We start from the raw sequence: 14,506 nt of genomic DNA, 5'->3' as shown, positions 1-14,506 counted from the left end.
AGTAATTTTATTTCGAGGGCAAACAGCGTACAAAAGCTCAACGGAAGATTGATCACGCTGCGACATCGACACTAGTGCTACGTAACAAGTGTGATTCATTCCGATCATACCATCCTGAGTGACGATACGCTAGTAACAATGACGTCGACGAACTGAGTGTATTTATTGTGCTGCCGACACCGCCGACGACAGGCGACGCTCTCACCGGCTCTCACTCCCAGCCAGTGGCTCTCCTCGCTGTCCCGATCCGTGCCTGCGATTCATCGTGTCGTATCGACTGATTTGTCGTGTGTTCCTCAGCGCGAGTGCGATCAATCGGAGCGACTGCGTGCCAGCATGTCGAGGAACCGCTGCGCAGTACGTACCTGCTCGTCGAGGCGCGGAAAAAGCGGAAAGTGCGTGGCGTTTCATTACACGTACGGTACACGCCAACACGACCACAAGCTATCGAAGTGGAGCAGCCTATACATAAATATCATCGCTAACAAGTAACACGTATGTAGCGTTATTAGTGAATGTTAGTTCATCCGTGGACTTCCTTGCGCTAGCGTAATACCGGGTTACTGCAGCCGTAACCGTGAGAGGCCGGATAGGTGGGGCCATCTGGCGGTGCAAAGAAGAACCTGGCAAGCACAGAATTGTTATTGTAGAAACCTATCGTATTCTATTTCTCCGCTGGTGTGCATTCGCTATGCCGATATTCCACAGACCCCTTTGCGTATACCGGAATGCTGTGCACGCTAAAATTCTCTCATATAGCTAATTGAGACACACCAGCGAGTATGGCCCAAGCGTGCGTCCCCGGGCACCTCCTCGTTGCTGCTTGGAACAGCTTCCATTTTTGAATCGCTGTTTTGCAAAGGGTCGAAGCGAAAATGATTCGCGACGTCGCGTATCGCGGTGATTCTAAGTTCCAGAATGCCGTCTTCAGCACTAGTCGATACTTTTGACGGCGACGACGGCGATGCTGGTGGCGGCATGACTGAACGCGCGCGCCTAGCAGACGAAATGTTAGCTGAGCAGCTGATCCTCACGTCACTCCTTTCTGTGGACAAGTGGTAAACTGGGGCGTGGTCTGGAATTGACTGCGAGGGAGCGCTGCCAGCGCTAAGAAATGGCGGGCTTGCCGGCCGTTTTGAATCGTGCTAGATACCGGTGATATAAATCAATAAAACAAATAGCTATTCGTCCCTCAGTTGCATTTTCAGTCGCGAATCGCTACTAGGGGGTAGATAACTACTCGTGGATGCAAAAATCTTGACATGCGTAAATTTGATGTCAGTGCTCCTTTAAATATAAATTTAACACAACGAGGACAGTCTGCGCCACCTGAGGGATAGCAGGTTTTGCCATAACACTGCCAATTAAAAATTAATGAACATGGAATATACGATAATTAACATAAAAGTTGTTTATTGTAGAATAATAAAAATCAGGAGGCCAATCAAATGGTTATAACTGAACGAAACAAGAAATTGATGCCATATATATATATATATATATATATAATATATATATATATATATATATATATATATATATATATATATATATATAATATATATATATATATATATATATATAGGGAGAGTGAGAGAGAAATGTGGAAGAGCAAGTCGGGCCCCCGCCCCCTCCGGTAAAATGAAAACCCTCCGCCCATGCCCGTGAGCCCACGTAAATACTCTGATTAATGAGTAAGCATTCAGCATTCTCGGCTAACGGCCTTCAGGTCCTGAGTAATACCAAGGGAATTGAAACAACCTAAACAAAATAAGTAGCAAACATTAAGTGAATGGAACGCGGAACACAATACACTTCCGGCACAGCCGCCAAAGACGCTGTGCAGACAGGCACGCACATGCTCACTACCAAGACTTTACATACATCGCAGTATGACTACCCGCATGCGAAAAATGTGGGTCGATCCGGACACCCCACATATGCTGTAGGATTGTCAATACACTGCATGTAAATTAAAGGAAATATTTAAAAAGTCCAGAATCCAGCCCCGATCCCTCGAGGTGTGACTGGCCGATTCGACGCGAACAGCGTGCAGCGGATGATAAACAACCACCGCACCTCAGGACGACATCGAGATAGGACATATTAAGACAGCTCCTCGTTGTACCTCTGAAGCTCCGGATGAGGGGTCTAAATTAATCACGTTCTTCTTCAGCGCGTCCGGTATTTCCAGTGCTTACTGCGGAAGGCGGAAATTGCCGCAGCGAAGGACCAGGACTAACCAGCGCGCGAAGCCACTCGTGAACGTTGAGGAGTTGTAAGGCTTTAAACAGCACTAAGAAGCCTCCAAAAAAAGGGAAAAAAATGAAGAAAGAAGCGTGGGTCTCATCGCTTGTTTCTTTGTCTGGGTCAGGCAAGAAAACATAAAAGTTGTATATAGTTTACGTGGTTGTTTAACCTAGGGGCCCATAAAGGCACACCGTAGAGATGAGGGTAAAAACGACAGTGCATTAATCGGAAACGTGTTTAACCAAACAGCATTCAAATATATTCAAAGCGATTGACTGAGAAAGTCAGGGTAATTTAATGCGTGTCTCCCACACTGCGACTCGTCATGTCTTGCAAGAAATATGGTCCCCGATTGTACAGGGAGAAACAGACGGAAGGACAGGAAGGTTAGCCAGTTCTCAGGCCGGCTGGTTACGCTGTGCTGGGTATAGAGGTAAGGGGGGTAAAGGACGATAGAAAAGAGATGTTACAAAGAAAAGAAAAGGAAAGAGCAAAAAAAAAAAAACAGTGCATTAGCAGGCTTTCGTCTTCAAGTGTTGCAAATAATATAGCATGCTGCCAAACTTTTATGAACAATACAGATCGACCTCAAAGCTATATAGAAGGGAGGACAAAACATGTAGAGCACAGCGTTACAAGGGTACAGTGGCTCAAGAACTCCTATTACATGTATATCGGTGCACCATCGCAGGTTACATAACCGCGTCGTTTACTAAAAGCGAGCCAATAGCGATGACTGGAAAACGGGTGGGTCACTTAAGGCGATTATGAGTAATAGCTCTTAAAAGCCCAGCATCGAATTACAACGTCACCTACCCAGCGGTGAGAAACACGATGCGTGCTTTGTTTTTGTTTTTTCCCCTGTTATCAGCCTTTCCTCCTTACTCTAGACCTCGCGGTAAACCCGGCAAACCCGCGGTAATTCGTACAGAGTATGTAAATCTAGGTCAGTTACTAACAAGGGAGCTTTCTCATGTCAAGGAAATTTACCGAAGGATGGGCCGGCAGCTTAGCCGGTTGTCGCTAAAGCGGAAAGTATACAATCATTGCATTCTACCAGTACTATCATATGGCAGAACACTGTTAAGCAGGCAGAAAGAAAGGACAGAGGGAGGTGATGGCAACACAAGCGCTTGTTTCCAACTGATCGTTCATTTACCAAATTGCGTAATATGAACGCTTTACTTCATGGCGCCACAAGACCTAAATGCTGACATCCGGTGAGCATGTTCAGAAACTTTGTTTCTTTAGGTGACAGAAAAATGGGAGGTGCGCTGATCACGCAAGACTGACCCACCTTTCAAATAAAATCATTTTTACTTATCTCCCTGACACCTTGGCTCTTAGTTATGGCTACTACCCTGCACAAATTTAACAGTCTCTTACAAGGCTTATTTTCCTTGATCCCGCACTCCTTACAATGTACAGAAGATTCCGTCGCGGTAGTTCCCTACCTTCCTCCAGTGTTCTAGCCTTTCGTTCAGACACCTATACCAGCCTGGCCGATATATCTGTAACCACACGATAAGGGAACTTCATATACCACTCCAGATACGCATGTCACAAACTGGTCTCGATGCTTGATAGTGCCGAAACTGGGGCAGAAACTAGGAGGATAACAAAGGAACACAAGAATAAGTTAAGGACTATGTAGCATATACGATTAAGGACTATGTAACATATACGAAGAAAGCAGAACGGGTCAGGAAACATGCAAGGGTAGCCGATATTCTTATTCACATTCAAGGGGCCCTGCAGCACATTTCCAAGCAATCATCGAATGGCTTCATCGAAGGAGAGTATTGCCTGACGAATCGACTGCCGCAAAAATATTTAGAATTACGAGCGTAGTTACAGGGATTAGTCGCACGCTTTAATCGCTTTCGCTCTCCTTTCGTACCACCGAGAGCGTTGCAAGCTACGCGAAAGGGGAGGGGAATCGTTAGCGCCCGTCATGACTTTGAGCGCTTTCTTTTTTTTTTTTTCTTCGAACGCGCGGCTCACTTTCAGTGCGATCGCGAGCGAGCGCGCGGGCATGTCGCGTCATCCCGCGGCGGGCGCGACTATGCAGCTCATGATGCTCAAATCAGCCAATGGCCGTGGACTTTGGGTTTAGGTTATTTGGGTTTGTGGCATAATTTGTCGGGAGAAGAGCGAGTGATTTCTAGCTGAATTTGAAAATTAATTGTATATTCCAGGCCTTATAGCACATGCGTGCTGTGCTATAACGTTTGGCTCACACGTTCTCAGGACCCTCGACTACCGATCGGCAGCGTTTTCTGACCAAGGTAAAAAAAAAAAAATGGACCTGGGTGGGTCATGTAATGCGTAGGGCCGATAACCGATGGTCAGTTAGAACAACGAAGTGGATATCGAGGGATACCAGGGGATGGGAAACGCAGCCGAGGACGGCAGAGAGTCATGTGGGGTGATGAAATTGGGAAATTTGCAGCATAAAATATAATTAGCTCGTGCAAGAGAGGGTTAGTTGGAGATCATTGAGAGGGGCCCTCGTCCAGCAGTAGACTGATTATGATAGGGCCCCTCTCATGTCGGGAGAAAAAATGCCAAACTACTTTTTATATTCTGTAACTTTTTATGAGAGTCTGTGGTGCTGCTGAAGACCACGTGTTTTGTTTTTTCATTCACTAATTAAATTTCTGGGGTGTTACGTCCGTGTTTCTAGATTGTACTAGAAGAATGAGGTTGAAAGTTGAAACCACGAAAGCAGTGGTGTAAATGGGGGAGGGGGGGGGGGGGTCAGGGGAATCCTGACCCCCCTTGTGTTTAGGCTTGGGAGGCCGGGTGTGGAACGGATGTGATTCTCATTTTGCGTTCCATTCCACGCTGCGTGGTCCTCAACTTTTTCTTCAATTGCTTTGTTGTTCTCAATGCTTCAGCCCCACAAGTTTGAACTGGCAGTATGCAGTGATTGTATACTTTTCGCTTTAATGACCGTGGCCGATTTTATGTGATTGTTTGGGAATGCCGGCCTTTGAGGAGGAAATGCCGCGGACTTCTGAAGTTGTATCCGACAATGGGTAAGAAAATGAAAAAGAGATAGCAAACGAAAAAAAAAAAAAAACCCCGCCCGAGCAGGGGCTCGAACCCTGGACCGTTAGGTTAAAAGCCTAACGCTCTACCGACTGAGCTACCCGGGCAGCGACAACCGGCGGCGCTATACCGTGAGAAATAAAAACACGAGAAAAAAAAATGAAAAATGGTTGTGCGTGTTTTTCCAGTACGAAATTTAGGCAGGACTTTTCGTACACCTTGTGTCAATTCGTCGACGCTGCTTCGCACGATAGCTACGAATGGTACACAGGAATATTTGAATGGTTATTATCATTATTATTATTATTATTATTATTATTATTATTATTATTATTATTATTATTATTATTATTATTATTATTATTATTATTATTACTATTATTATTATTATTATTATATACTACTGGCTGTTCATGCTCGCTTCTTTTACATTTCATTTGAAAGCATGATTTTAATTTTTATAGAATTAAAATAAAGCATATTTATCAGAACAAAAAGGCCTCCATTGCAAGATGCGCGCCCCCCTTGTGATTTTTTTTGGATTTACACCACTGCATGAAAGGACTATGAGGAACATCGTAGTGGGGGATTCCGGATTAATTTTGACGAGCACCCAGATCTAGATACACGTTGGTGCAGCGCTTCGCCCCCATCTATGACGCGGTCGCCGAGGTCGGGAATCGAACCCGCAACCTCGGGCTTAGCGCTAGGCTACCACTGCGGGTCTTCTTTCTTCGTTAATTTCTAATTTCGTGTGTGTGTGTGTGTGTGTGTGTGTGTGTGTGTGTGTGTGTGTGTGTGTGTGTGTGTGTGTGTGTGTGTGTGTGTGTGTGTGTGCTGCGTGCGTGCGTGCGTGCGTGCGTGCGTGAGCGCGTCAGAACAAAGCGTTTCTTGAGATGTATTCTCAGACGACCACTTTTGGAGATATCGCATTCAGGGCGCGCTGATTGGCTGGTGGAGGAAACGCGGGCGAATAGTTGCTTCAATCATTGGACACGCGAGATGCTACGTCACACAAAGCAACTGTGCCACCGAAAGTGATCGTGTCAGAATACGGCCCTTGGATTCGTGTATTCACAGTCACAATCGTTTCGGTCGGACCCAAGCGCACTTGTGATACAATATTTGACAGAATTATTATTATTATTATTATTATTATTATTATTATTATTATTATTATTATTATTATTATTATTATTATTATTATTATTATTATTATTATTATTATTATTATTATTATTGCTTCAGATTCCAGCACCTGTATCAGACCAAGACCTTTCCTACATGTAGTGCTGTCGTTAGATGAAAAGCTAATCTCTGAGGGCGTCTAGCGCTTAAAGCCATCGTTATCATGTGGCCCAGGTGGCATCCCCTTCCCCATTTTGAGAGCATGTGGCTGTATATTTGTCCCACTACTGACTACGATGTTTAAGAACTGTCTGAATACCCCAACATTCCCTAGCATGTGGAAAACTGCTCGCGTTTTTCCTGTATTTAAGTCTGGCTGTAAAACAGATGTCTCGAATTATCTACCGATGCCTCTTCTCTGTACCACATCAAAAGTATTTGAGCTGGCTCTACACAACGTATTGTCTTTTGGTGTGAAAAGCTCATTAAATCCGAAACAACAAGGATTTCTCACTGGCCGCTCAACTATCACAAATCTTGCTAGTTTGATGAAGCAGATCTCCACGCCTGTGTATCAGAGAGGGCAAGTTGACACCATTTGGTGTGACCTTAGTAAGGCTTTTGACGTAGTCAGCCACTCACTGCTTATGGATAACATACATTTTGATGGTTACCCTTCAGTTGTGAATCTCTTGCATAGCTATCTTGTTGACAGACCATGTCATGCCACCGTAAATGAACGGATGCCTCCTGTGTACAAGGTTACTAGTGGGTCCCTCAAGGGTGCAAGAGCGATAACCCCTGCCTTAAACTGCTAAGACCAAAGTCACGAACTTCACTCGCAAAACTGTAAGCGTGTCGTTTTCATACTCTGTCAATTTTGTGTCGTTAAATAAGGTTTGGACGATCAATTATTTCAGTGCTCTCTTTGATACAACCTTACACTTTTCTGCATTCACTATAAGAGCGCTGCTTTGCGGCGTCTTCGTTCTTTTGTCTCTGTTCTCAGACTATCGAGAGATTTCAATTTTACAATACCCTTTCGTAACTTGTACACAGCAATGTGTGTTCCCAACTGGAATATACGTCTGTGACCTGGAATGGCATTTCCAAATCCAACACTAGCACCATTCTGCCGGTCCAGAAAAAATTCCTATAAGCATATATAACCATCGCTTCGCTAGAAAGGACTCTGGATCATGTTATGGCCCTGCTGGATTATTGTCATTGCCATAAGTTCACTGCCGACGAAATCACGCTGGTCTGCTGTTCCAAGTTTGTTCACGGTATCATATAACCTTCCCTAACTGCTCAGTTGTATTGTTTTTCGAATTCCTTGTAAGATAACCAGAGAGCATAGACCGTTTCATGTACCCGCCTGGACAGTTGGATGTCGGAGGCTGGACAGTCGGATGTTGTCATGCGTCGTCTCATGCTAGGTTTTCTATGTGGTGGACAGAAGTTTCACGAATGGTAGCAAGAGCCTGGACGGCGCTAACCTTGGAAGGAAGCTGACAGACCACAAAGATGTGGTATAGGAACAGAGACGGGGCGCACACGCACGATTTCGCGGTTGCGTTGAGGTATGGCCAGAAAGGGATGGATTTCGAAGGCATCGGAAAGGGGTTCAAAGGTGCTCGTGCTTCCACGTCAGGTTATGTAGAACGGCATCTTTGTGGTTGGACCGTTGCTTATAGCAAATGAGCTGGAACGACAAGAAGGCGAGCCTTTATTCCGTGCGTTATATACCAGACCTTTTTCTCCCTTCTGCTCTGTTTTCCTTGTTTTTTCCTATCCACACGGAGTCATGACTTGGGATCATGCGAGCGTTTTACAGATAGAGCTGTTTGTGCAGTTATAGAAGCTATCGAAGATCACGATATCCATTGAGAATTACACCATATACCGAGTTTATATTTGGAGGAGAATACGCCGGGATTGATGCGCAGCAAAGCCTGAATTGCATGGGTTAAATGACGTAAAATAATGATTGGCAAACACTAGTTTTCTATGTTTCTTTACAGGCGTTATATAGGATGTCTAGCTTGTTTTAGACAGAATCATTAAAGATCATCCGTTTCATGTAGCGCAATTCTGTTTCTTGAGCTAGTTTATACTACTGGAAGCACAGGTATTTGCGCAGGAAATCAAAACGAATGTATAAACTATTAACGAAGTTTTGCTAATTCAGCATTGTACTAATTACTTTACGGCGCATATTGTAATGTGCGAATTACAGTCGACGGCTTCTAAAGTGTTATTCACATGGAACAAATTCGCAGTATGACATCAATTTCGAGATCCGCGTTCTCGAAGTTTGTGACAATTCATTGGTGTTCAAGTAATTTTATTAGCTCCAATGTCTAAAAAGACGTTTTGTTAAAAAAGTAAGTAGAACGCTGAGTTTTTATCGTAAATCTGACTCCTTATGTGCGCTAGAGAAGTTAGCAAGTTGAATAGTGAAGTTTTAATAATTAATTAATCGTACGTTTGGTTTTCAGTGTAAGTAATGTCCGCCTCTTAGGAATCCAGCTTAGTAAGTAGATTTGTGCTATGGCACAGGGGCTTTCGAAAAATTCTGTTAAAGGGCCCCTCACCAGGTTTGACAATTTTGAGCTAACGAGCGCAATGCATACACTGAGCGTTCACGATCACGTCTGCCAAAATTTGCAACGCTACGCGCCGCGGAAATGGGTCAAATTTCAAGGTGAACGCTGCTTGCCCTTCCTCTCGCGGGCGCGCGCCCAGAGAATGAGGGGATGACGTACATGAGAAAATGGCCCTACGTAGATGGTAGTGCTGTGACGTCGCTCCTCTACGTAGAGACTGTGCTCTGACGTCGCCAACAGTAGCACGTGACACTGCGATAATTATTTGACACGACATGTGTAGTTTGTGTAATTTGTTGCTTGAATAGATTAATAAAACTTGAGAGAAATAATTAGACACGCAAAGGGAATATGCGCGTCTTTTTCTTTTTTTTTTTTCGTGAATTGCAGCAAGATGCGGGGCTAACGTGCCTCCGTTTCCCATGCGTTCGTGCCCCCGCGGTTAGAACATCGAGCAGACGCCAGCCCTGGAAACAAAAGTAATGTTCTGGCGCGTCCGAGCATTCATTATGCTCATTTATTCTACCGCGTCCAAGTAAACGTTAATGCGGCACTGGCTCATGATACCGCCACTCTCGTGCCCGTACAAATGTCGCAACTTTCATGCCCGTCCCGCAGAAACAGGCAGTACACCGCAGAGAACGCCGACACAACGCCCACGGCCGCTACATAAAAAAAAAAAAAAAAGAAAAAGGTAGCGGCCGTGCAACGCCGCTCGCGTGCTTGGGCTGGCTCGGGCACGTCATGCGCACGTGACCATGCATGCGCATGACGTGTTCATGCGCATGCGTCAAGTGAAGAGGGCAGGGAAGGGATTTGGCTTGCGAAGGCTACACGGGGCCAGTGGCAAGGGTTTGAAACTCGCCTCCTCGCATCCTGGTTTCGCGCCGCTACAAATTATTGCTTTTCTCAGCTCGTAATGAACCGATTTGAAAAATTCTTGCGGCGTACTGCTCTTAATTCGGCACACAACAGCTTCCAGCGTCTAACTAAAATTTGCTATGTGGCCTGGTGAGGGGCCCTTTAACGATGGAAGTTTATGAGTAAGCTTCACCGATAATTTCGTTTTCCTATCCTGCATTCACTGAAGAATCGGAGTATATGTTGTTCGGCGGGCTCAAAAAATGCGCAGGCGCACCAGGAAGAAAAATAGCTGGCAATGACGCCCCTCCAGGCCCCCTCCCCTCCTCCTCTCTATTTCCTTTTTTTTTCTTTTGGTGCCGATTTGCGTGCCAAATTACGTTTAATCAGCATATAATACCAACCCGTCCAGCATCCGATCATTCAAATTTATGGAACGCGACTGATCTATGATATAGCTCGCATATGTAATTTTCAAGTTTTATTTTCGTATTGTTCGTTTTTTGTTTTTGTTTGCTTTTTTCTTAGAGGGTGGGCTGTGTTTCCTCTACTGCATATCGTTGCTAAAGAAAAAAATCGGCAGATCCCACGTACCGTAGGAATCGATGTTATGCGAAGCATGCGCGGGATGGTGACTGTGGCGTAATTTTTCACATTGAACGAAACGTTACGGAATGACGCAACAGAAATATGGTAGTGGTATACGCACACTCATGTGTTGAAGAGGTGCATATGTATTATATAACCAGTTGTTTACAGTTGCGTAACGATGCCAACAGCAACGTGGGTGTTACCAACACCAGACGTGGTAAGCTGACATGTAGTGCTTATATTCTTCAATACTGGATAGCGCGAATCCGAACAAGACAAAGAAGGAACACAGATGCGCAGGACAGTCGTTACTCGCAACTAAGCTTCATTCAGGAAAGTTTCCCTAGATATATACACAGCCGAGTGGCACGCGCAGGCGCACTGCACGTACGTTACAGTCACAGTGGCAGTTATTACCGTTGTTTGCTTATACTTGACTTATGACGGAGAACGCACGCGCGCACGGAGAACGAACACACGCACGCATGCACGAACCCGTGTGGATGTGTGGAAGGAGTTCTTGACAGTTCTTGAACAAGGTCATCATTACCGTGATCAGTGAGCCGCAGCAGCCGGACCGGACTTGTTATTCGGATCCGTTCATGATCGCGGCTACGAGGGGTCTAAGTGCAGTGAAGTGCGAGGTATATTACAGCTGGTGGAAATCCTGGATGCCTCTTACGATGAAATCATCTGATGCCTCATGTCCTGGACGCGGCACCGAGGTCTTTTGATGCCCTGTCCACATCCTAGCCGTCTTTCACGCAGTATAAGGACCATGCGTTAATGGGTCTTGATAAAGCAATGTTGAAGTCACCGGTAATGACGAGAGGCCTGGTTCTCTTGGCAGATTTATTGTAGGAACCATTGATGCCGGTTTTTGCGTAATCCACGTGGTCCACGTTGCGGACCACGTGGACGATTGGATGGTAGTTGAGCGTCTTCCAGGGGTGTTCTGTTTTCAGCTTCCTCACTTTCCTTGCGTGCGCCGCGGTGGTGTAGCGGTTACGGTGCTCGGCTGCTGACTCAAAGGTCGGGGGTTCGATTCCGGCCGCGGTGGTCGAATTTCGATGCAGGCAAAATGCTAGATGCCCGGGTACTGTGCGTTCTCGGTACCCGTTGAAGAATACCAGATGGTCAAAATTCCCGAAGCCCTTCGATACGGTGTCTCTCATAATCATATCCTGGTTTTGCGACATAAAACCCCAACAATTATTATTATCGCTTTCCTAGCGTGTCTGCGTGTGTGTGTTCGCGGTTACTGTGTTGTATCACCTGTGGCACATACCCGCAAAACATGAACTCTGGTAAGCGGGTATGGGCCACACGTGACTGAGAGAAAGGGTTTCATGACGTACGCGACAGGTATTTTGAGTTATTCATGTCATGACCAGTGGATCGTGTTCGTCGTATACTGATCCCCTGCTATGACGATTTTGGTATACTACAAGTTATGGAGACGACCAGGAGAGCGCCCAGACGTAGGCGGCTAGATAGATAGATAGATACGTATAGATAGAAACGGCCAAAGTGCCTGAGGTTCGCTAAGAAATGCTTCGCATTTCATATATACGCAGGTGGGTATAGGCAGCAGTATGTGGCCCTGTATTGGCCTGCCGGAGCTTTCGGATGATTTTATAATTACATCAGCTTTTAAACTTGTTGTTCTCGTGAGGTTACCGGAAGGACAACCTCCAGGGTTCTCCACTCGCAACAGCGCAACGATCTATATATTTTTTTCATCTAGGGACATAGACATTTATCGTTAGAACTTCGTAACCTTACTTCCGTCTTTCCGTGTCGTATGCAGTGAGAAACTTACGCTGAGTGTTATGCGGGAGGCCGTAATCCTTGCCCGCTGGCGACAATAGTTATCGCTCATCATTTAACTTATGTTTTAGTGTGCAGTACTTTGTTCATACTTTTGCTTTTTTTTTCCGCGCTGCGGTGCTGACTGCCGCAGACTCACGGATCGTTTGGAAGTGTCCAACAGCGAGAGGGCATCCCGGTCGTATTCTCGCTACCGTGCTGCGTTCATCGCCTCGCCGTTAGCGGCGCAGATCATTTCCACCCACTCGGCCGGTCGTCGGAAGCGTCGGCGATTCTCGAGACCACGGAGGAAGCAATAGGCATGACGACGTGCCGGAAAAATGACCCTTCGGCAACCCGGGCGTTCAGTTGGCCGCGCGAGGTGGAGGGGGGGGGGTGCTTCCGTGCACTGCACGGCGCGGCGTTGCGCGGCTGCTGCAGAAAATCGCAGGCGTGGCCCGAGCGGTCGCAACCGCGCTGCATGGCTGCGAAGCCGACAATCGCGGGCACGCTTCTCCATCCATCCTCCCTTCGAATCTGCGACCGCCATCGGCTGCGGTGGTGCAGATCTGGGTTAATGCAGTTCGCGCGCGCGCTCTCCGCGGCCGCCCCTGCCGTGAATGCTGCCGCCCGCCGGTGCCTCTTGTCGAAGGCGCGTGGCCCGCATCTAGCAGCGGCCACCGCGGACTGCCTTGTTTTAGGGCGCCGCGAGGTCTTCTCTCGCACGCACGGCCAAGACTGGGAAGTGTCGACCCTCTTTCGAAGAATACCCATACCCTTACCACCTCCTTCTTAGCCGTGGTGCGTATACGCAGTCCTTACACCGAAGGACCCCGGCACGATGGTAGCTTACGTGTACGCGCGCTCACCGAAAGAGAATGCGGCGCGCGCGTTTTGTGATTGTGGGAAATGGGTCGCAAGCTCGGTTACGCGTAGTTTCTGCCTGCCGGAGAAGGTGCGCCCGGAATAGTGTATACAGGTACTTTGTTTCGCTATCAAGATGGAGTCTCATCTGCATGCATCGTCAGCAGCAAAGCGCGCTTTTGAGGATGAAAGGAGCAGCATCGACTGCTCGTGTTCGTGTCGCCCACACGCGTGTACGCAGTCGGCGGTAAAATATTGACAATGACAACGCCAAAAAAGCAGCATGCGTAAATATTTCTTTTCCGGGAAGTGACTCTACGTGATAAACCATTTTCGTTTGCTAATCGCCGCGTCTGAAAACATATTCCGTCTTGAAGTAGACACAAATGTATGAAGTGTTCTGAGTGCTTAGCGCGGGCATATACTGCTGGGGAGCCGTTCGTACAGTGCGTGCAGGTCGGTCGAGTAGGGCGAATGAAGACAGACCCATGACAAAGGACTAAACATTCCTGCTGTGCTCACGCATCGTCTTCTGTACTTTCCCTCGGTGTAACGTTATTGCTGCAGCATATACTGTTGCTGTCATCATATACTGTCAGGTCACGTCGAGATCGCTTGGCAAGCAACGGGCGTGTATTCGCTCTGGGGCCAGTCATTGTATGCTGCCCATGCACCTCCGACTTCCTCACCAAAGGGGTCGCGTGTGCGTGCGCAGTGTGCGCTTGTGTTGTCTCGGTCTGCAATCGGTACACGTATACCTGCCACGAATCCTTTACCCGCGCTTGGAAGGACCACAAATAGTTTCCTTTGTGGAGCCGAGCCTGCCGCAGAGGTGTCCCCGTTTTCGTTCAAGCAGAAACGCTCGCGCAACGAGTGCTGCAGCGGTAAAACATGGTCGAGATGTCAAAGAACAAAAAAACTAAATGCGACTGCCCGTTTGGACTCACTTTTTACGAGATCTGAGATACGCGGAAAAATAATTCCCGCTTCCCAAAATACCGCATGGAAATGGTGTTTACCAAAGTGCAATTCGTTCCAAGAACGCCCGAAGGAAAATTTTCTTGCTTGTTGACCAGCCGTCTGGCGAGCGCAGCGGCGTTTGATATCACAGAGGGTGCACAGCTTATGCGCAGTTTATAATAAGAACGGCCTTAAAAGAGTCGCGCCTGGCGCCTTTCGAGTGCGCACTTTGTTAAACCGTTGCGCCAGCGAGGAGATCTCCAAGCATTTTGCGATCGTAAGCTCGTATATTATAGCGATATAGGTGTCAAGGGTAATTACTTTCTCCAAAATTACGCGGCGGCGTCTATCGTGGGTGTATTACCATAATTATTGCCATG

The 14,506-nt window shown here is 46.8% G+C and overlaps 1 non-coding gene across 1 annotated transcript; it reads right to left on the bottom strand.

Annotated features, from left to right (window-relative positions):
• Positions 1-5,338: 5,338 nt before the first annotated feature.
• Positions 5,339-5,411, bottom strand: Trnak-uuu (transfer RNA lysine (anticodon UUU)). Its single transcript has one exon. It is a non-coding gene; the product is annotated as a tRNA-Lys (tRNA).
• Positions 5,412-14,506: the final 9,095 nt, after the last annotated feature.

This window comes from Rhipicephalus sanguineus, chromosome 1 (genome assembly GCF_013339695.2).
Source record: "Rhipicephalus sanguineus isolate Rsan-2018 chromosome 1, BIME_Rsan_1.4, whole genome shotgun sequence".
Taxonomy (NCBI): Eukaryota; Metazoa; Arthropoda; class Arachnida; order Ixodida; family Ixodidae; genus Rhipicephalus; species Rhipicephalus sanguineus.
The sequence above is the reverse complement of the archived record's forward strand: the minus strand, read 5'-3'. Positions and strand labels throughout refer to the sequence as shown.